Raw genomic sequence first — 16,328 nt, 5'->3', positions numbered from 1 at the left:
GAAATGGAAAGTCCTGTTTGAGGCAGCTGTATGTTACAATGATATGGATATGTGGAACTGAATTAGGACTGGTCCATATGTTGCTGATGGTGCAAATCCCAATCAAGCTGTGACTGACATAATGAGAAAGATTGATTATAGGGCCTTAGCTATGATCAAGCTAGGACTATCTTGGGAAATCCTAACCAAGGTTGCTGATCACACAAAAACTAAGGCTATGTATGATGCAATCCTTGAAATGTTTGAAGGTAACACTGAGCTAAAGAATATCAAGAAACAAAGGCTCAAGCAACAACTTGAGAGATTCAAGTACAAGGATGGAGAAAGATTGAAGTCAATTCTTGAAAGATTATTGGCAATCGTGAATGACATGAGAACAACTGACCATGTGATGACAGACCTAGATTTGACCACAAAGCTGCTGAATTCAATGCCAAAGGAGTGGTATACAGCCAGCAAATTCATCCTTCAGAAACCTAACTTTGAAGCACTTAAGTTGGATGATGTGATCTGTTTCCTCAAGGCTGTTGAGATTGAGATGATCGAAAACGAAATGATCAAGGAGGAGAAGCCATGATTTCATGTGTCAAATGCCCTAATTGCACCAATGGAAAATCTGTCCACAAAGAATCAACAACAGATTTCCTTCATTGAAGAACCAAATGATCATGGTGTTGAAACACCTAAATCTTTCATTGGTGGGAGTTCAAGTCACCAAGGCAGCCAATCAAGATTCAATGTCCAACTAATTGATGACCATGAATCTGTCCCAGTGACAAGTGAACATATGCCCTATGGTAGTGGAAGCTAATCACTAGGGAATGATACTCAAGCTCTATTCTCCATGTTCATAGAGTCATATAATGCATTTATGGCAAAGAACTTGATTCACACAAGTCTCATCCAAGATGACTTGGAATAAATAGATACAGATGATCTTGAAGACATGGACATCAAGTGGCAGGCTGCTATGTTGGCTCTAAGAAGCAAAAGGCTATACAACAGGACTGGTAGATCACTTCTATCAGGGCCTAATGAGAGGATTGGTTTTGATAAGTCTAAAGCCATTTGTTACAATTGCCAACAGCCTGGTCATTTTGCTAGAGAATGCAATCAACCCAGAAACTTTCAGATGAATCAGTTACAAAACCAGCCAAGAAATCAGCTGCAATACCAACAGAGAAACATCAACTTCAACAACAACAATCCCAACAACTACCACAACAATTCCAATTTCAACAACTTCCAGCAAGCTCCAATGAACAATCAACAAGTTGTGCCATAGAACCAAAACTTTCAAAGAAACAACCAAAACACCCAAAATACCCCTAAACAATCCAAACAGAAACAATCAGCTAAGAAACCAAGTAAATGTTGCTGTTGCCACTCAGCATGAAGGAAATTTTGATTGGAGTGATCATGCTGATGATATGATAAGTGCAAATGTTGCATTGATGGCTATTGCTGGAAAGGAGGTTGAAACATCATCTTCTCAGGTACACTCATCTTCTCTAACTAATATACATGAAACAATTGATGCTTTGACTGTAAAAGTAGGCAAGCTAGAGAGTGAGTGCTTCAGAAAACAAAGCATAATCAATGGTTACCAAGCTAGTGATCAAATCAGTAAAGAGGAAATTAAAAGCTTGTAAGATGATTGTGTTAGCAGCTATAGAACACATCAGAGATACATAAATGAGATAGATGGTTTGAAAAAGATGATTATTGAAGAGAAGGTTCAAAACACAAAGCTTCATGTTGAAATTGAATTTTTGAAGAATTTGGTATCTACTAGAAATATCTGTGGGATAATGAACAAGGTAAAAGAAGAAGATAAGTATAAGGTTGTTCCTCCATTATTCAACAACAACTTTTTACCCAAGGCTGACAAAGAAAAGAGAGATAGATATCTTCAACAGTTTAGAGATGTGTTTCAAGACAAAGAAGAGTTCATTGATATGTACAAGATGGTAGAAGTGAATGAAGAGGGAGAATTTGTGGTAAAAGAGGAAGTAAGTGAAGAAAAGTATATTGGAGTACATGTCTCTGAGGATGACATTGATTCTGATGATCTAAATGCAGATGATTTGAGTGACTTAAGTGATCAGATCACAGATGAAGGATTCAAGGCTGCTGAAAAGAACAGAAGAATCAAGAAACGATAATAAGTAGACAAACTTCCACTATTGCCACCAACACCAAAGATGAAGAAACAGAATGAAAGAATGAAGAGAGAACATGTTTCCTTTGACATATGTGAAAGGAAAAATTTTAGTTACAATGCTGTGAGACCTCCCAGCAAAACTCTTTTGAAGAGCTTAGAAGAGAAGAAACTAAAGAAGGCAGATGAAACAGTCATTAGTGTCAACTTCATTCATGTTTACCCTATCTTCTCAAGCCATGAAGTATTTGATATTGGTGAAGTTGAAACCATGGAGGAGTATGAGAAGAGACAATCAAGGCATAAGGGAAGCCTGGATGAAGAACCATTGAGCTTGAAGAAAATCACTTTTGTGAAAAGCAAAATTGAAAGACAGGATATCAAGATAGATGAATTTGTTCCTTTTTCAATTGACTTTGATGGGCTGAAGACTCAGAAGTCACTTGGTGTCAAACCACCTAGACCAAGTGAGAGGCTCAAGAAGGGAAGTGATCATGAAAGATTCAAAGGAAAAGTGTGGTGCAAAAAATGTGATGAATATGGTCACCAGACTGATTCTTGCAATGAAAGGCTCAACTTCGAACCTTTTCATGTACCATATGAGACAAAATTTGGACAATATTTTGTTCTATACAAACAGAAGTATAACGAATATCTGGGAAAAGAAAAGGTGTGGAAAGGAAACTTTGAATGAAAATGATCAGAAAGTTGTAGAGAAGGTTCAGAAGGAAAAGAAAATTGATGTGAAACCAAGGAAACATGTGGGTGAGCAATTCAGAAGAAGCAAAAAATCACCCAAGAAATCTGTAACTACTGACAAAAAAGAAATTTCAACCATTGAGAATTATCCCCAAACAAGACAAAAGATCAATGAAGTATGATGATTCTCAAGAATCACCAAATGATGATATGAAGGTGAAGAAAAATGTATTCTCAAGAAAGAAACCAACTGAACTCACTGGTGATGAGAATTTCTTGTTGAAACATGGTTTTGAACCACAAGGATTTCTTTGGAAACCTAAAGTTGAAGCTAAAGAGGAGAAGAACACTGAAGTGAAAGTGTATCCAAGACCAATTGACTATGCAGTCCAAGAGTGTGTCATTGTATTGGATGATTGTCCATGCCCAACATCATTTGTGAAAACTCAAAGAGAATGTGGTTATGAAACAGATAATTCATATAACCTTGAGATTATTTATGAAGATCCTGAACCCAACACACTCACTCTCAATGCTTCTACTGTTAATGAATCTGATGATTTGCAAGTTGAAAATACTTGCACTTCATCACCCAACTAATCAATATCTTTCTATGTGTGCAGGAACCATCCATTTCACTGAATGAAGTGTGGTATATGGATAGTGGGTGTTCCAGGCACATGACCTGTGACAAGAGGCCACTTGTCAACTATGAAGAGAAGTTTGAAGGTCTAGTAGCCTTTGGTAGTGATGAGAATGGAGGAAGAATTGTTGGAAAGGGTATCTTAACAAATGGGAAAGTCACATTTGACAATGTGTTATATGTTGAGGGATTACAGTATAACCTCTTGAGCATATCCCAGATGTTTGATAAGGGTTATAAAGTGGGATTTTATGATTCTCACTGTTTCATTCTTAGACCATAATATGTGATCCCTCCGGACATGATCATGATGATAGCCCCAAGAAATGACAATTTATATGAACTTAACATGAAGGATGCTGTTTCAAGGGGAGGTACTTGTATTGTTTCCAAAGCCACTAAAAATGAGTCAAAATGAAATTATGTCATGTGAATCTGTAGAACATGAACAAACTTGTTAAGGGTGAGCATGTAATTGGCCAACCTACAAAGGAGTTCAGATTGGATGATAACTAAATTTCATGCCAAAAGGGCAAACAACACAAGTCTTCTCACAAGACAAAACTCATCAATTCAATTGATCAAGTGCTTGAAATGCTTCACATGGATCTTTTTGGTCCTGTGAGTGTCCCAAGCATAGGAAGAAAAAGATATTGTCTAGTGATCATTGATGATTATTCAAGATATACATGGGTTTATTTCCTGAGAACAAAGGATGAGACTGCAGAGTTGATTAAAGGCTATATAACCAGGATTGAGAATCAACTTGTCAGGTCCCCGATTTCAGCTGGATCTTATTCGAATCATGTCATAACTCACACAAATAGATGTGTTGACAAGGGAGTTAATGACGGGTTGCTATATTTAGAAAGTTCACCGTTTGTTAAAGGCGGAATCAATAACAAACATATGGTTCCTTAAACAGTATTCAAAGGTAATCAACACACACAAGATTTACTCAAAAGATTTCCATTTATGTAAATGAATCATACAAAGTGGATAATCGTTTTAGGGTTTCTTGATAAGGAAGGTTTCAACCGTCACACATAATATTCTTTCTTAATAAATGTGACTGTCTGCCTTGTTGTGTGTGTGTCCAGGTGTGCCCTAAATTATTCTATTTATAGGCCTGACACCTGTGGATAGCTGTCATTCCTTCTAGAAACCCTATCCGATAATACATATTCAAATTACATATTCAGAAATATTCTAAGTGTAAAACAAGTCTTCCGGGTAGGCTTTGCATCAATCTTGTCTTTCCGAGTATGATCGGCCATCCTTCATAACTTGGTAACGTAGAAGTGTGCTCGGGATCAGTTTCCGGGTAGACTTTACTTGAAGAGTATTTTACCAAGTAAAATACTCACCGGGTAGACTTCAATCTTCTTGACTTTGCCAGACTTTGCCCAACAAACCCTTACGAGCAACCTTGTTCTTCAATGGTCCCTTCAAACCTTTGTTAGAAAATAACTTATTAGCAAAGTGTGCTCGGTTGCACTGTTCCTTGCTTAAGTTGAACCTTGCCCAATGATACTTGAGATATATCATTAGATCATCAAGCCTACCTGGACCATACTTATTAATGAATACCTTGCCCGGTCTTCCAATTTCTTGGCTTCATGAGCTTGGTTAGCCTAAAGCTTACTCGGAAGTGAACTTTACTTGGCTAAGAAGAACAATCCTGCTTGATAAAGTGATCCTTGCCCGGACTTGCATATACTAGTGAACCATACCCGGTAATGCACTAGTTTACAAACCCTGCTCGGATATTCACTAAAGGAGACTTAGTGAAGATAATTCTGCCCGATAGACAAAATATCGTACCCGGCTAAGTAAAAGCATGCTCGGAGGTCTGAGGTGTACCCGGATCCATACTTAGCGAATTCTGAGGAGGTTGAGAAGATTCCAATCTTTCATCTGATCAGTTTTGTGTCAAATCTTGACTCAACAATCTCCCCCTATATTGGAACACCTCAGCTGACCCAAAACATTTCTAAGGTTACTTACACTTATTCAAAATACACATCAAATTAAAAGTCAAATTACATATTCAATTATCATAAACAACAATTACATATTCAAAAAGGCTGTCATAAGACATTACAAAGTAAAAGCCTAGTCTAGGAATTTTGTCTTTTCCATGCACTGTAAGCGGCTTGCCTTCTGTTTGTTATCACTGATGCAGCTCTCATTTTGAAGATATCAAGGGCTTGGTAATGAGTATGACCTTCTGGTATGACCCAGTCCATAATATCCATTAGATCTTCATCATGTAATCAATTCAAATCTTCATCCTTCTTGATAATCCCCAGTATTTTTCCATCAGAATATCTCAGCAAGTAATGGTAATCTTTTTTCTTTGTATTCCACTTCAGTAATGATGCCATTTCTTTGGACTGTGTAGTTGGGGCGTATCATTCTTCTCTCAAGACTTATGCACGTGTTCATGTTTGACAGTGGATGCTTGTCACTGACACTCATCTTGTAGTTTGTTTCAGCTATGTCCATCCTTCTTAACTTTGTAGTTCTCTTTGATCTGTGAAGTTGGGCAGTATTCCAGTTTCTCTTTTCTTTTAGGAATCTGAATCCTCTATCTGTTTCTTCTCTTAAGAATTTAGAAAGATTATTCATCTGTTTTCTAGCCACTCTGTTTCTGTTTCTAAAATCATACAAAGTGAGTGTTGTCATTCTTTCTAATTGTTCTTGAGTGTATTCATAGAAATCACTTCTCACAACTATATCTCTTAGTTGTCTACTTTCCATAATCACTCTTATGCATTCACACATAGAATCATAGTAAATCTCTCTAGGAAGATCCATATCTGACTGTGGTCTTGTAGTTCTTTGTTGTGCAGATCTACTTGATTCTCCTATTCCACTTTCACCTCTTCCACCTTCACCTCTTCCACCTTGTGGATATCTTCTTGAAATTGGTGGTCTAAAAGGAACAAACTTCTTGGGTTTTCTGGGCCCCAAATTGAAGAATTTGATGTAGACTGCTTCCACCATTTCAGTTGGATGGTTGGCAAGCTTAACAACATTTGCTCCTGCATCTCTAAGAGCTAGCAACATTTTCTCCATACCAGGAGTTCTTGACAAACCAGCAGGTACAAAACTTCCATCTACATAGTATCTAGGGTTCTCACCTTCTTATAGAGCTTTCTCCCATTCAGAATTTTGAATATGGAAGAGATTCAGTTTGAGCAGGTACATCAGGAACACCTGGAATCTGTTGTCCAGGTTGTAGTGTCTGCAGTGGAATTGCTCTGATTGGACTATTATCATTATCACCCTCATCATCAGGAATCTCAACATAGCATTTATTCTTTTCATCCTATTTTCCTCTCTTTGATCTCCTCTCATCAGTTCTTTTCTGTTCATCAAACTTCCTCTTTCTTGTATATACTTGTTCAAACCTTTTGGCTCTTTCCATCCTGATTCTGGTGATATTAGCCAACATTTCTTCAACAGATTCACCAGTAGGCCTTTCAGGTTCCTTTTGTGGCATTTCTTCAGATTCACAAGCCTTTTCAGATTCCTTTTCAGGTTGGCTTTGTGGTTGAAACATACTAACCACCATAGCCAAGGAATTGTCAGCTTCCTCAGTTCTGTTCATCATAATCAGTGTTTCAATTGCTTCTTGATCAGGCACCTCTTCAAAAATTTCTTTGGCAAGATTGGCTTGATTGATCAAATTTTCTTGCTCTGCCAATTCTTCTGGAGTAAGTGTTTGAGCCAATATCTCCCTATCCCTTGTCTCCCTTAGAATATTCTCTTGTTCTCTTAAGGCAGCAGCAGCAGCAATTTCATCATCTGTAAACAACACATCTTTCTCTGGATATGCCTTAATAGGCTCTTCTTCACAGACTTTTGCTTTACCTTTCTCAATTCTTCTTCTCTCATCCTCTTCATCTTTAGACTGTACAAAGTCATCTATTTCTTTCTCAAGTGCTTCCAGTTCTGGATCATGCTCTACTCTCTTGGAACTTGCTTGTTGAGTGTTTATAATCTCCTCAGTAGTAGCATTTTCATCAATCATTACTTCAGTCTCTACTTCTGTCTGTACATCAGTCAAGACATCAGTAGCTATGTCAGTTAAGACATCAGTAGCTATATCAGTAGCATTGAAAACATCAGTAGCTAAGTCAGTAGCAGCTACATTCTCCTCAACATCTGTCTTTTCAATCTCATCCCCTGTCCCTTCATCAATCTCTTCACTCCATTCAACATGCATTATTTCATCATTAAAGTCATAATCTTGTTCTTCCACATATGATTTGTCACCTTCATATTCATCATCTTCAACTCTTCTCTCCTCACTATCCTCCTCACAATCATCATAAGCATTTAAGATCAGTTTAAAACTGTCTACAGTCTCTACACCTGTTACAGTTACAGTCTCAACATTCACACACGAGTCGGTTGGCATTATCTCATTCTCCCCCTGTTTTCGGGCAGCTGAGGTCTTCTCAACCTCCTGCTCCAGGGTTTGAATTCTCACTTTTGCCCTTACCAATTGATCTAATAACATGACATTCTCCATAGTGACCTCCTCATTTCTTTTCTTCAACTCAGCATTCCCTTTTAACAGGGTCAACAGGTCAATGTCAGTGGGTGGTTTTGTAGGTGGTGATGTAGAAAATGGTTCATACTCATTTTGTTCATGGGTTGTGGTGTGAGTTTGTAAAATGGATTGTTGTGGTGATTGTGTATGATGTGGGCTTGGGATGAAAGGATCTGAGTGTATAGGGCTGGATGTTGGTGGTGTTTGTGGTATTGGGGATATATGGGTTGATGTTTCAGGTTGGCTAATGGTTAGGATTTGGGGTGGGAATGAGTGGGTTGATGTGGTGGAGTTTGTGGTGGTGATGGTATAATGGGTTGGTCAATGTTTGGTGGTGATTGTGGTGGTGTTGGAATGGGTTGTTCTTGATCTTCAAGTTGCTCCCCCTCATTAGGTGCATCAACATTCATGGCCACTCCACCTCCTCCTTCATCTCCATCAACATTATCATCTTCAACATCAGAGCCATCATCATCACTCTCTACATCATCTCCTCCTTCCTCCTCTGAGCTTAACTCAGGAACTGGCATCACATTCAAGTCATGGTTCAACAACCAAGGCAAGATCTCAAATGGAACTTCAGAATTGAATCTATTTGCAACTCCAGGATTCTTAATTATGTTGTATGTATTAGGATTCTGCAGTAGGTGTGTAATTCCCATAGTGGGTAAATCTCTTAATTCTCTGTTAAAGATTATCTGCAGGAACCTTGGGTATTGCAAGAATCTGTCCTTCTCTGCCTTCTTCAAGTTTGCTACCAGTCCATCAAATATCATCTTTGAAAAGTTGAAGGGAAGGTCATACATAATCCCAACAGTGGCATTTGCTAATTCATGACTCATCAAAGTCCATGACCCCTTTCTTGGAGCAAACCCCTGTATCACATGATGAATGAGGAATCTATACATCATTGGAAACATCCCCTTTTGAAACTGTCCATCATGTACAGTTCCCTGATAACCCATTGTCTCTTCAAATATTTTCATCAGGTGTGTTGTATTGAAGTTTATATGATAATGGTTATCATTATTCAACTGTAGGCATCTTCTTATCATCCTCTCGGTTATATGTATTTCTTGTCTTGCCACAGTTGCCTCTATTCTTTTTCCATTGACATCTTCAACCAATTTAGCAGATCTCCAGAAATCCAGTGATTGAATTCTGTAGATGACAGGGCATTCAGTAAAAGCAAAACTGACGTTTGATCGAGCCATCCAGTTAATCATTGGTGCCACCGGCTCGTTGTCAGGTGTGACTTGCAGTAGAGCACACATGTTATGCTTCTTTTCAAAAGCATACTTGGGTTGATCCTGTTCTGCCATATCTGAACATCACAATCAAACATATTCAAAGTGAAATTAGCATAAAAGTTTATAACTTTACCTAATTTCAAATTATAAAAATGAAGAAGAGAAAAATAATCTTCAAGAACCTGTTCTTCGACAAGTTTATAACCTAAACACATAAACAAAATATTAGTAATCAAATACATAATCAAAGCCCATTATAGTCTAATCGTAGTCGGAAAACACATGATTAATGCTTACCGAGTCGGAATTAGAGGGCTGATTCAAGTTAGGGTTTGGATTAATAATGAATGCGATAGGTCGATTTGGTTTCTTTGCGAATAAGCAGTTGCAGTGGAAAGAGAGAGAGAGAGAGAGGGAAATATAATGTTGAAAATATTGCCTAACTCCCTCTTATATACCTTTTGAAAGTGGGTTTTAAATGCTTTTTGTCGTGTTGTGAATTATTAGCTGTCAAATAGTAACATTATCCACTTAAATAATTTTTATCATTTTAGAATTAGCAAACCTTACTCGGAAAAGTAATCCTTTGCAAAGTCTACTCGGTATACTCCCTCTTACACAAATCTTACCCGAGTAATATTAAACCCTTTTAATCACAAACCTTGCTTGATCAAGCTATGTAATTTAAAGTCAAGACACTATGAAGAAAGCTTACCCGAAATACCAGATTTCTTGAGAAATTAATCACAAGATAATTAATCAAGTGTAAAATATCAAAGGAATCAATTAAGATGCCCATATAAATTTCTCAAATTTAAATTAAAATCTTAATCTAGCAAAAATCCTAACAAAAATAAGAATCATATTCAATCAATCATACTAAGAGCATATTCAATCAGGCATACTTGAAAACATAGTGTGCCCGAGCAGCCTTCACAATGTTAGTGTGCCCGAACAATCTTCTTATACAAAGTATACCTGAGTAATCTTCCTAGAGTACAAAGTGTGCCCGAAAAGGACTTCTAGCAGACAGTGTACTCGGAAAATCAAATTTTGAAAATTACCAAGTATATTAGGGGAACCAAAGTGTACCCGAAATATAAAGTGTGTTCGGAAAACAAGGTTTACCTGAAAACACTTGAAATTTCAAAGAAAACATATTCCTATATACAAAGCTTACCTGGTGTACTCAAGGAGTTCACAAAGTTTGCTTGGAGTAACAATCAGCATAAACAAAATGCAAAGCTTGCCCGAAACAAATTTTCTCTTGTTAATAGGCTAGCTTGAACACATAATCATCTCAAGACTTCAAGCTTGCTTGGGAAATTTGTACAATGGTGTACCTTACCCGAAAAGTGTAAATACTTCACAGCATGCTCGAAAATCATAAACTTAGTCAAAAATGACAAAGCTTGCTCGGAAAGGCTATGAATCATCAAACCTTACCCGAAAATGCATATGCAAACCTGTTCAACTGTTTTGTACTCGGAGAGGTTTTGAGAACATCACACCTTACTCGAAAATACATAAACAAACAGTTTGTGCTTGGTAAGGTCCAATAACATCAAACCTTACTCGAATTAACATATTCAACATATTTTAGGTAAAATGCAACACTTTTTGACTTAAACCACTTGTCAAATTTGTCCGATTTGTCAGAACAATTTTATCTTTAAAGATCATAGTTTAAGAGCAAATGGTGCATTTAGAGATCAAATTTCAGTTATGTTTCATTTCAAAACAATTTCCTTTTGTAAACTGAAAAGATCTTAGAAATGGGATCATATTGACTAAGTAGCTTTCTCAATACTTCATTCTCAGCTTTATTATGACTACAAAGACAGGTCAACAGCAGGTCTAGTAGACTTAACATGATTTTCATTTCTTTGGTGATATGATTATTTTTCAATTAATTTTGCAGAAAATTCAATGGATAACACATATTGTTTTCTGATGTTCCTTATCTATCCTCAAGGCTTATTTGGCTTTCTCCAGATCACCCCAATTTGACTTTGACCACCTGGTTTTGGTTAAAATCTTTAATGACAGAACATATTTTTGAAAATTTATAAGATATTTCTTTTCAAATCTACAAACTTATGTGAGGTTGAACGTTGGACTTACATGCCACGCAAGTCGGTCTTACAGGCCTTTCATTCAGGATGTTTAAAGGACTTATGTGATTGCCTCCACCCTTGTAGTTCTGTAATTAACCCTCATGTTTGTATTTTCTCAATAAAAATTTGTGAACATGTTGAATAAACATTTGAAATTAAAGTTGTTCACATTAGTTCTTTGTCATTCCTTTAAAAGATGATTCATTTAAGGTAACCAAAGACCAACAGGCTTGTGTATGACTGGATAATCACTTTTTTGCCTATCATTTGAAAAGATTTATCTAGGAACATGCATAGACAGCAACGTAACTCCCCATAAATTTTAGCATTTTCTTTAAGTTTATATCACCTTAGATTTTACATATCATGATAAAGCATCCATACATGTCAATGACTGTACTAAGAGCCCTTTTAGCCTAATAAATCCATATGATTGGCTAAGTAGTCAATGTACTATCATTTCCCATTATATTCAGTTTAATATTCAATCACCCCAATGTCTCTTAATTGTCAGGTAAATGGCTATTCTGTTTGACCACAGGTGGTTAACAGGACCAAACATACATTGTGAGTATATGTCCTTTCAAAGGCAGAGCCGTTGACATAGTTTTAAGTGAAGGAATAGAAAACAAGTTATAATTGCCCCAAATGCTTTCAGTTTTCCGGTTAATGGCTATCCTTTTAATCTTTGCAGATTGCAGGACCAAACATACATTGGTGTATGTCCTTCCAACTGGGCAAATGACATAATTTTCAGCAAAGATAACTACCTGAGACTTTTTCATTGAAAAATCCTCCTTTTAAGCTTCTTTAAAGCTTGAACTGAATAGTATTATCATGTCTCTACACCATTAACAACATGCTCATGTTTTGATTCAAAATAGAGTATTATGCAAAATTCATTAGAAAATTCATTTTATCACTTAATTTTGACATAAAACACATTTTGACATAAACAGTTGCAGCACTTATTCAAATCTTAATCAAACATAACATCATCAAGACAAGCAGACAACACTACCATTCAGTGTCTATCCTATCTTAATAACATTAGAGGATCAGATAAAGCACATATTCAACCAATTAAGCAGTGATGTCAGATAAGCATTTTAGCAGATAATTCATAACAAGACTACTTATATTACCATCACAAACACACATTAACTGATAAACATGCAAACATATTAATCAAATCAATCATGTCATTCTTTGCACACATAATCCGTCAAAGCACATAACGGTCAACATATTCAGTAGCATACTCAGTATCACACTCAAGCATATTCACATAACATTCAATTTTTGAAACCTCTAAACAAAGTAATCAATTAGCACATAGAGGTACACAACCAAGCACACATCCTTAATCAGATTTCATCAGAGTTAATCATTCCAGGGCTTTCAAAAGAAAGTTGAACCTGGTTCTATCAAGTGGTTTGGTGAATAGGTCAGCCAAATTGTCACTTGTATCAACTCTTTGCAGTTCAATCAAACCTTTTTCACTACAATATCTGATGAAATGATGTCTGATTTCAATGTGCTTAGTCTTAGAATGTTGAACTGGATTCTTAATAGTAAAATATGCAGCAGTATTATCAATAAGAATAGGGGTGTTTAGAAAATTCAAACCATAGTCCAACATCTGGTTCTGAATCCATAGAACTTGTGTACAGCAGGCAGATGCAGCAACATATTCAGCTTCTGCAGTTGAGATTGAGACAGTTGTTTTCTTCTTGAATTGCCATGACACTAGCCTTTCTCCCAAGAATTGACATCCTCCTGATGTTGACTTTCTGCTCATATTGCAGCCATCATAATCACTGTCTGTGTAGGCAATCAGATCAAATGATTGATTCTTTGGATACCAAGTTACCAAATCTGGTCTTCCCTTCAAATATCTGAATATTCTTTTAACAGCAATCATGTGGGGGACTTTTGGACTTGATTGGAATCTTGCACAGACACACATACCAAACATAATGTCAGGTCTTGTAGCAGTCAGGTACATTAGAGATCCAATTTTGGCTCTGTATTCATGTTCATCCATAGGCACCCCCTTTTCATCTGCAATCATCTTTTCCTTGGTGTCCATTGGAGTTGAAGCAGTTTTGTACTCTTGACAGTTGAACTTGTTCAAGATGTCCTGCACATACTTATTTTGATGAATGAAGATCCCTTCAGCCTTTTGTTGAACTTGTAATCCTAGAAAGAAGTTTATTTCTCCCATTGAACTCATGCTGTATTTGGACTTCATCACCCCTTCAAACTCCATACACATTTGTTCATTTGTAGAACCAAAGATGATATCATCAACATACACTTGTAACAGAAGCAAGTCTGATCCCTTTCCTTTGTAGAAGAGTGTCTTGTCAATGGCTCCTCTTTTGAAACCATTTTCAATAAGATGATTTGACAGCTCATCATACCATGCTCTAGGAGCCTGATGCAATCCATAAAGGGCTTTGTTTAGCTTATACACCCTGTTTGGACACAAAGGATCCTCAAAACCTGGAGGTTGAGCTACATACACCTCTTCATCTATCTTTCCATTTAGGAATGCAAACTTAACATCAAGCTGGAACACCTTAATGTTCTCTGAGGCAGCATACGCAAGAAAGACCCTAATAGCTTCAAGTCTTGCTACAGAAGCAAAGACTTCCTCAAAGTCTATTCCTTCCTCTTGAAGACATCCCAGAGCCACAATTCTAGCTTTGTTCTTAATCACCAAACCCCTCTCATCCCTTTTGTTCCTAAAAACCCATTTGGTTCCTATTGCATATCTGTCAAATGGCTTATCAACAAGATCCCACACATGTAGATCTCTAAACTGTGCTAATTCTTTCTGCATGGCTTTCACCCAACTATTGTCTTTCAGTGCTTGAGCAATATTCTTAGTTTCTATTTGGGATAGAAAACAGGAGTAAAGACAGATGTTTGCAAATTCTGAGTGACTTCTTGTAACTCTTTCATGCAAATCTCCAATGATGTTTTCAGAAGGATGACTCTTTTCCACATAAGGAGTTTGAAAAATCAAATGTGTAGACATAGTTGTGTCAAGATTTGGCTCACTAAGTTCATGTTCTTCAATGATCAAATTAGTCTCTGCATCATGAAATTCTGGTGCTTCACCATTATGTTGTCCTGAAGTAGATGCACCATTGTTTCCAATATTTAAGCTTTCAAATAAATGTTGAAATCTTGCAGTAGATGCAGCTTCTTCTTCACTTTCTTGGTTGCTTGAGTCTTCCTCATCTGAACTTGATCATTCTGAACATCTTGATTATCTTCTTGAGCTTGTTCAACAATATCATTTGAGGAATTCTTCACAAAGGTATATTCCTTTTCTTTTCTAGCAACCTTTTTCCACAATTTTTCTAAGTCCAGTGGTTTCTTCTTTTTCTTTTCAATTACACTGGTCTTGTAGAATGAATCATCAAAGTCTTCAGGATAAATCTTGAAAGACCTTATTAACTTTTCATGATCAAACAGCCATGCTGCACCATCAACTGTATTGAATATATTCTCATTAAAAATGTGTCAGATGATTCTATGACGCTCAAATGGTCTTTCACATATACTCTGTAAGCTTTTGAGTGTGTAGAATATCCAACAAAGAAACAATCTAGAGACTTTGTTTGAAACTTGTTCAAATAATCTCTAGTGTTCAAAAGAAAACATTTACATCCAAAGGGCTTGAAAAACTTGATATAAGGCTTTCTGTTGTGGAATATTTCATATGGAGTCTTGTTATGCCTTTTGTTTACAAGCACCCTGTTCTGAACATAGCAAGCAATGTTTATTGCTTCAGCCCAAAAGGTAACAGGCAGATTAGCATCTGCTAACATGGTTCTTGCAGCCTCAATTAAAGTTCTATTTCTTCTTTCTGCAACACCATTTTGTTCAGGAGTTCTAGGAGCTGAGAATTGTTGAAGTATTCCCTTTTCTGTACAAAATTCTTGCACAACTCCATTCTTGAACCCAGTACCATTGTCACTTCTCATCATTTTAACCTTCTTATTCAACTTGTTCTCAATCATTGTAACACAACCCTTAATCAACTTTGCAGTTTCATCTTTGGTAATTAGGAAATGAACCCAAGTGTATCTTGAATAGTCATCAATGATCACAAGACAGTATCTTTTCTTTCCTATACTTGGCACACTCACAGGACCAAAAAGATCCATGTGAAGTAATTCAAGTATTTGATCAATTGAATTGATGAGCTTAGGCTTATGAGTAGATTTGTGTTGTTTTCCCTTTTGACATGAATTACAATGATCTTCCAATTTGAACTCTCTTGTAGGTAAGCCTATGACATGCTCACCTTTGACAAGTCTATTCATGTTCTTTAAGTTCACATGACACAGTTTCCTATGCCACAATTTGGACTCATTTTCAGTGGCTTTGGAAACAAGACATGCACCCCCTCTTGAAACAGCTTCTTTCATATTCAGTTCATACAAGTTGCCATTTCTTGGTGCCATCATCATAATCATTTCAGGTGGAATGAAAAACTCAGGTTTTAAGATGAAACAGTGAGAATCATCAAAACTGACTTTGTATCCCTTATCACACATTTGTGATATACTCAGTAGATTATACTGAAGACCTTCAACATGAAACACATTATCAAAAGAAACCTTTCCATTTGTTAAGATTCCTTTCCCCGCAATCTTTCCACCATTTTCATCACTCCCAAATGCTATAGGTCCTTCATAATTTTCTTCATAATTAACAAGTGATATTTAGTCACAAGTCATGATCCTAGAACAACCACTATCCATATACCATATTTCATTTAGAGGAGTGGACTGTTCCTGCACAAAAGAAAGAGTTTGATTAGTTGAGTGATGAAGTGCAAGCTTCTACAGCTTGCAACTCATCAATTTCAGTT

This window comes from Bidens hawaiensis, unplaced genomic scaffold (genome assembly GCF_021521415.1).
Source record: "Bidens hawaiensis isolate Kalapana, Puna unplaced genomic scaffold, B.hawaiensis_p1.1 tig00022148_1, whole genome shotgun sequence".
NCBI classification, from domain to species: domain Eukaryota; kingdom Viridiplantae; phylum Streptophyta; class Magnoliopsida; order Asterales; family Asteraceae; genus Bidens; species Bidens hawaiensis.
The sequence above is the reverse complement of the archived record's forward strand: the minus strand, read 5'-3'. Positions refer to the sequence as shown.